At 38.6% G+C, this 5538-nt stretch overlaps 1 long non-coding RNA gene across 1 annotated transcript; it reads right to left on the reverse strand.

Annotated features, from left to right (window-relative positions):
• Positions 1-3530: 3530 nt before the first annotated feature.
• On the reverse strand, positions 3531-5207 carry LOC103276513. Its single transcript, XR_505374.2, has 3 exons — positions 5128-5207; positions 4035-4125; positions 3531-3684 (listed from the first exon to the last, which is right to left on the reverse strand). It is a non-coding gene; the product is annotated as an uncharacterized LOC103276513 (long non-coding RNA).
• Between the last annotated feature and the right edge of the window lie 331 nt (positions 5208-5538).

The raw sequence follows: 5538 nt of genomic DNA on the forward strand, positions 1-5538 counted from the left end.
GCAAAGCCCAGATGATGACAGCCTTAATTCATTCTGCTATCACTCACCATTTACATTTTTGAGGATGCAAATTTCCTCTTTGGTTTATATGGCAAACTGATTGTATTGTTATATAATGTTGTATTTATGTTTTACTAGGTTTATAGATTTGAGTGTTTAAGTATTGTCAAACTAGAAATTACCTTCTTGATTTACAATGACAAGTTGATTGGCTTTGGAAAGAGGTTATATTTACATTTTTCTGGGTCTACTCTTTTGAACGGTTGCCTCCATAACCAAATCCACCTTTTTCAGGTGCCATTAGGCAAAAACCAAGAACAGCAAGCTCAAATATTTGTTTGGAAGCTCTGCACAGAGCATATATATGCTGCTTGGGAAAATCATCCATGGAGGATAATAGTGGCAGTACTTTTATGAAGGATACACATAAAAAAGTAAAAGAAAAAGAAAGCCCCTGCAAGTCAGCTGAATAGGGACTATCAGTACAATAAGAGTCAGCTGCTGCCATTAGAGTATTCTCGTTATTAAATTAGGTTTAGAGAAATGAATTGAGACTTATTTATTGTAACAGAACTATAGTTTCTATATTCATACATCAGAAAGACTAAAAAGAGGATTGTTTTGGTTTAGTTGTATAGATAACTGGTCAGGTAGAGCTAGACATACGTAGGTAGGTAGTTAAACAATATCAGAACAGAGTGTTATTTCTGGTTATTATCTACAGTAAAAATACACTTTGTTATTGTTTCCTCATTAATTCAGTTCAATAGTGGTGATTAGCACATTTTTAGCATAAAAATAAATTATCTTTTTGTTGGGTCTTTAGATGTATTGAGCTATGACAGGCATTTTTCTGTAAAAGATCATCTTTCTGGCATGATACAATGAAATCCTAATATGCTCATTATTTTGAGAAGGTTCAAAGACTATAGGATAGTCAAGGGAAAACTTCAACTTTTTAATTGGCTGTTAGTAAGCCTGATTATAAAGAAGACAAGAACTAGAACTCCAGATCACAGTTTCTGCTCTTAGAGTACAAATAAATCTATTTTGAATAAATATTTGGGAGAAGCAATTATTGAGCTAAATAATTTCAATGCTAATTTTTATTTCCCTCTTTTCTTATCATGTGGCTATAACTTTCTGCTTGTTCCTTCCAACTTATCAACTTGATTTTTCCTTTAAGTAATTCCAATCATGTGTTACCCTGTTCTAATCAAAATTTTTGTCTTTCTCCTTGTTATTTCTGTAGACCACTGCATGAAATTTGAACCCTGACATTTTGCAGTGTGTATAAATAGATTTTTAGCTATCAGAAATTACTGTGTGCATTACATTTTATTTCTAATTTTTTATTCTAAAGATGTGGGGTACAGTTCAGGGTTAGGTATACAAATGTTCATTATGCAGGTACCCTAGTTGATGAGGTAGGGCCCCCTCTCCTAGCAGGTCCCTTCAACTGCCAATCCCATCCCCCATCCCCTGGCAGTTTCCCACTACTGCCAATCCCTTTCTTATAGTATTACAATGGTTGTTCAAGGTCCACTTATGAGGGAGAACATGTGATACTCAGAGTTCTTAGTTTCTGTGATAGATCACTCAGTATTATAGACTCTAAGTCCATCCAAGTTGCTGTGAAGTTCACACTTTTATCCTTCTTTATGGCTGTGCAATATTTCATCATGTATATGTATCACATTTTTAAAAATCCAGTCCATTTTCAATGGGCAGCACGGTTGGTTCCATGTTTTTGCTATTGTGATTAATGCTGCAATAAACATGCGTATACAGGTATCTTTTTCATAGAGTGATTTGAGTTCCTCCAGATATATGCCCAGTAGGGGGAATGTGGGATCATATGGGAGGTCAGTTTTTAGATCTTTTAGGAACTGTCACACTGTTTTCCACAGAGGCTGTACTAGTTTATACTCCCAGCAACAGTGTAGAAGTGTCCCCTTTCTGCTGTATCCTCTCCAGCATCTGTTGTTTTTTGAGTTATTGATGATGGTGTACTTTATATTTTAAACTGGCTTTTTATTTAAATAAATCTTAAAGAGTCCATGTAGGTGGTTTTAACATGACTAAATTAGTGTGATTTGACATGCTTGGGATTTGCTTAAGGATTGCTTGTTCTATTTATTAATATTTGTCTTTATAGATACTTTCTGGTAATGGTGTTTTGAAGTCACATGGATGCTGCACAATCTATGAGAGTCAGCATCTACTTACAAATCATATGTCACTTTTTTCCCTATGGATAAAAGAGTTTTAGACCTGTTTTTTTTTTTTTAATGAGCATGTTAAAGATGCTAAAGTTTCTGATGCAAGAATGCATTTTCCTTGGGAACACATATTGTGTAACTTATGCAAAAGCTGATGCAGAGTGACCTTGTCTCTCTGATTCCAAAATAAATGTTCTTTCTATGGTGTACTTACATTCTTAGGTACTTTTAGTAGTTTTTCAGGTTTCCATGGGCTATATTTTATTGCCTTATAGCCTCCAGAATTTAGCAATATATCTTGAACATGGTAGATTACTTTTTATAATAGATATTACAAATTTAAATAATTTAAACTCATAATTTATTATCAATTATTTGACACTTCAAATTATTATATAAAAAATAAGTTGTATTAACAAAACATTGGCACAATAATGGATGAATAATGATGATTATCAAATATAAGTAATTGCTTTTCCTTGACTAGTTGATTTCAGATTCATGATTGAAATGATACCTGAGCTCTGGCTCTCAAACTGAGAGCCACTGAAGCCCTGGTTATGTCACATTCCCTGGGTAGGATTTGGTTTTTTTTTTCAGTTGGAGTCTTACTCTGTTGCCCAGGCTGGAGTGCAATGGCTCACTCACAGTCACCCCAGCATCAACTTACTGGACTCAGGTGATCCTTCTGCCTCAGCCTTCCAAGTAGTCAGAACTACAGGCGTATGCTACCAAGTCTGGCTAATTTTTTGATTTATTGTAGAGATGAGGTCTCACCAAGTTGCCTAGGCTTGTCTCGAACCCTTGGGCTCAGTGAATCTCTCACCTTGGTCACCCAAAGTGCTGGGATCACAGGCTTGAGGCACTGCGCCTGGCCAAATTTTAAAAATATTGTATCTAGTCTGAGAAAAGGCCTTATATGTATCAAAAAAGACACGGTGAGGTAGAATAGGCTCTAATCAACATTTTTCATTTAACTTCCTTTTTTAATGTTGGCAATCATATTTGTGATTATTTATAGTGTGTTTTAGCTATTTTAGTCTGTTTTAGAAAATATTATTATTTCCATTCAACAGAGTCATAGCAAAGTATTAGAGCAAAAGTAAATATTTTCTATGGTTTAATGTAAAAAGATGACAATAGTCAAGAGTATTATTTGAAGCAATGTGAAAATGCTCCATTGAAAGGTAATAGTACCAAAACAGTTTTGGTAACAAACACTTCTTTCATGGCTGAAGTAGGAAACAAAGGCACCCGACTTAATGTATTTTCTGCCCACCTTGTGTGGTTTGATTTCTGCACAAGTCCTGGCCTGGCACTGCTTGGAGAAATACACCCCACAGGGCTTGGAGGACCTTGGTTGCTACCAGTGGTCTATGGATCTTTCCTCCCAGGTGTCTGGGGTGAGGCAGACCTTCCAAGTCACTTCTGGCTGACTTCATGCTTCTAACTTGATAAAATTCTGGCAAGGGAAAGGGAGACACTTGACCTGTGTGGACTGATCTTAGTTGTCAGTTTCAAATAGCTTGACCATCCTCTATGGCATCCTTTTTACAAATGGCTGAAGAGTGGAAATGACAGTGCAAGAGGGTGGATACAGCAGCAACTTGGGCTGTATGCCACGCATCCCATCAGGTGCACTCACGGGCCCTGGGTGCTCATGGGCTGCTGGGTGATTCCAGCAAAACAGAAAAACTCTGCCAACACCTTCACAAAGAAGGAGGAAGGCAGAGAATACATGATTAAATGTGAATGCTGTTTATGTGCCAAATACACATACACAAACATGCACAGGCACATGCACATACTTACAGATGGAGAGCAGAGGAGACCGGAGAAGCAGAGAGAATGGTGAAGGCTTACTGCAATCCCTTCTAAGTGCTTGTGGCACTATTATTATTCCCTGGAGAAAATGAGATGCAATAAAGTTAGAAAAGGCAAGATGGAGGTGGACATCAGACCTAAGTAAGCAGGGTCCAGAGTCCTGCCTTCTCTATTTCCTGCCCTGGGGAAATCACTTCCTGGAGAGGTGGAGTCTTTAGGTCTTAGAGGCTATAGCTAGAGAGAGAACAGAGGAAGGCCCTTTAAGTAGTGGGGCTAAAAAATGCAGCTTAAGAGAAACTTAGTTCCAAACCAGGAAGCAGAGAAACCCTGTACTTCTCGCCCAAGAAATAATAGATTGTACACTGAGCAGAAGAGGTTTTGAACAAGCGCATGTAGGGGCAAGCAATTCTTGTCTTTTCTCTCAGGCGTGAGGTGCTAAACCACCCAAGCTGGTTAGCACTTCCTTTCTGTTCAATGCTGGGGGGAGCCAGGCCAGCAGACTGGCACATCAGCTGGGGCCAGAGTGGGGCCAGGGAGCATCCCTTCAGAGCACTGAGCTTAGTTTTACCTTTGTCAATCATCAGAAATAATCTAGCACACCTACCAGCTTTTGCAGAAGAAACTGAGGCCCAGAGGGACTGCACCTGTTGACGACCTGGGAGGAGAGCCAGGGCTAAAACCTGGCTTCCTTAAGGTCTCATTCAGAGCTGTTTCTTACATGCTTGCTTGTTCATCTTGCTTTTCATGGTTGTTATGTTAATTACTACACGGTCACTTATTAGGTTTCTGCTTCTTGAATGTTAATGTTATAATAAGCACGTGTTAGACATTGCTCTGGGTGATTTCTAATATTAATTCTCTATAATTTCTAATATTAATACAAATTGCATTGCAGATTTTCAGGCATTTATGTAACCCCAAACCAATAACATATTCCTCTATACTAATTTTCTATTGCAGCATAGCAAATTACCATAAATCTAGTGGCTTAAAGCAGTACTTGTGTATCATTTCACAGCTCTGTGGGCTCAAAGTCTGGCAGGTTTGGCTTTTAGCATGGTGTCAGTGGCTGGGCCCTTACCTGAAGACTCTGAGGAAGCCTCTATCTCCAGGTTCATTCAGGCTGCTGGCAGGATTCAGCGTCTGGAGTTGTAGGACTGGGGTTCCTGCTTCCTTGCTGACTGATGGTTGTGGTTGTTCTCAGCTGCTAGAGGCCTCTCTTTGGTCCTGGCAGGTGGCCCCCTGCATTTTGGAAACCTGCAAAGGTCCACCAAATTCGTCTTATGCTTTGCATCTGACTTTCCTTCTGCCAGAAGTGGGGAAAACGCTCTACCTTTAAAGGGCTTCTGGAATTAAATCAGGCCCCCTGATAATCTTGCCTTGATTAATTTAGTTAACTGATTAGTAACCTTAACTGCATATTCCAAAATTATATTACATATGTAAAATATCACAGTCATGAGCATGATATCTCATTATATTCAAAGTTCCA

The sequence above is a fragment of the Carlito syrichta genome, unplaced genomic scaffold, assembly GCF_000164805.1.
Source record: "Carlito syrichta isolate Samal-C Ts95f unplaced genomic scaffold, Tarsius_syrichta-2.0.1 Scaffold36350, whole genome shotgun sequence".
Lineage (NCBI taxonomy): Eukaryota > Metazoa > Chordata > Mammalia > Primates > Tarsiidae > Carlito > Carlito syrichta.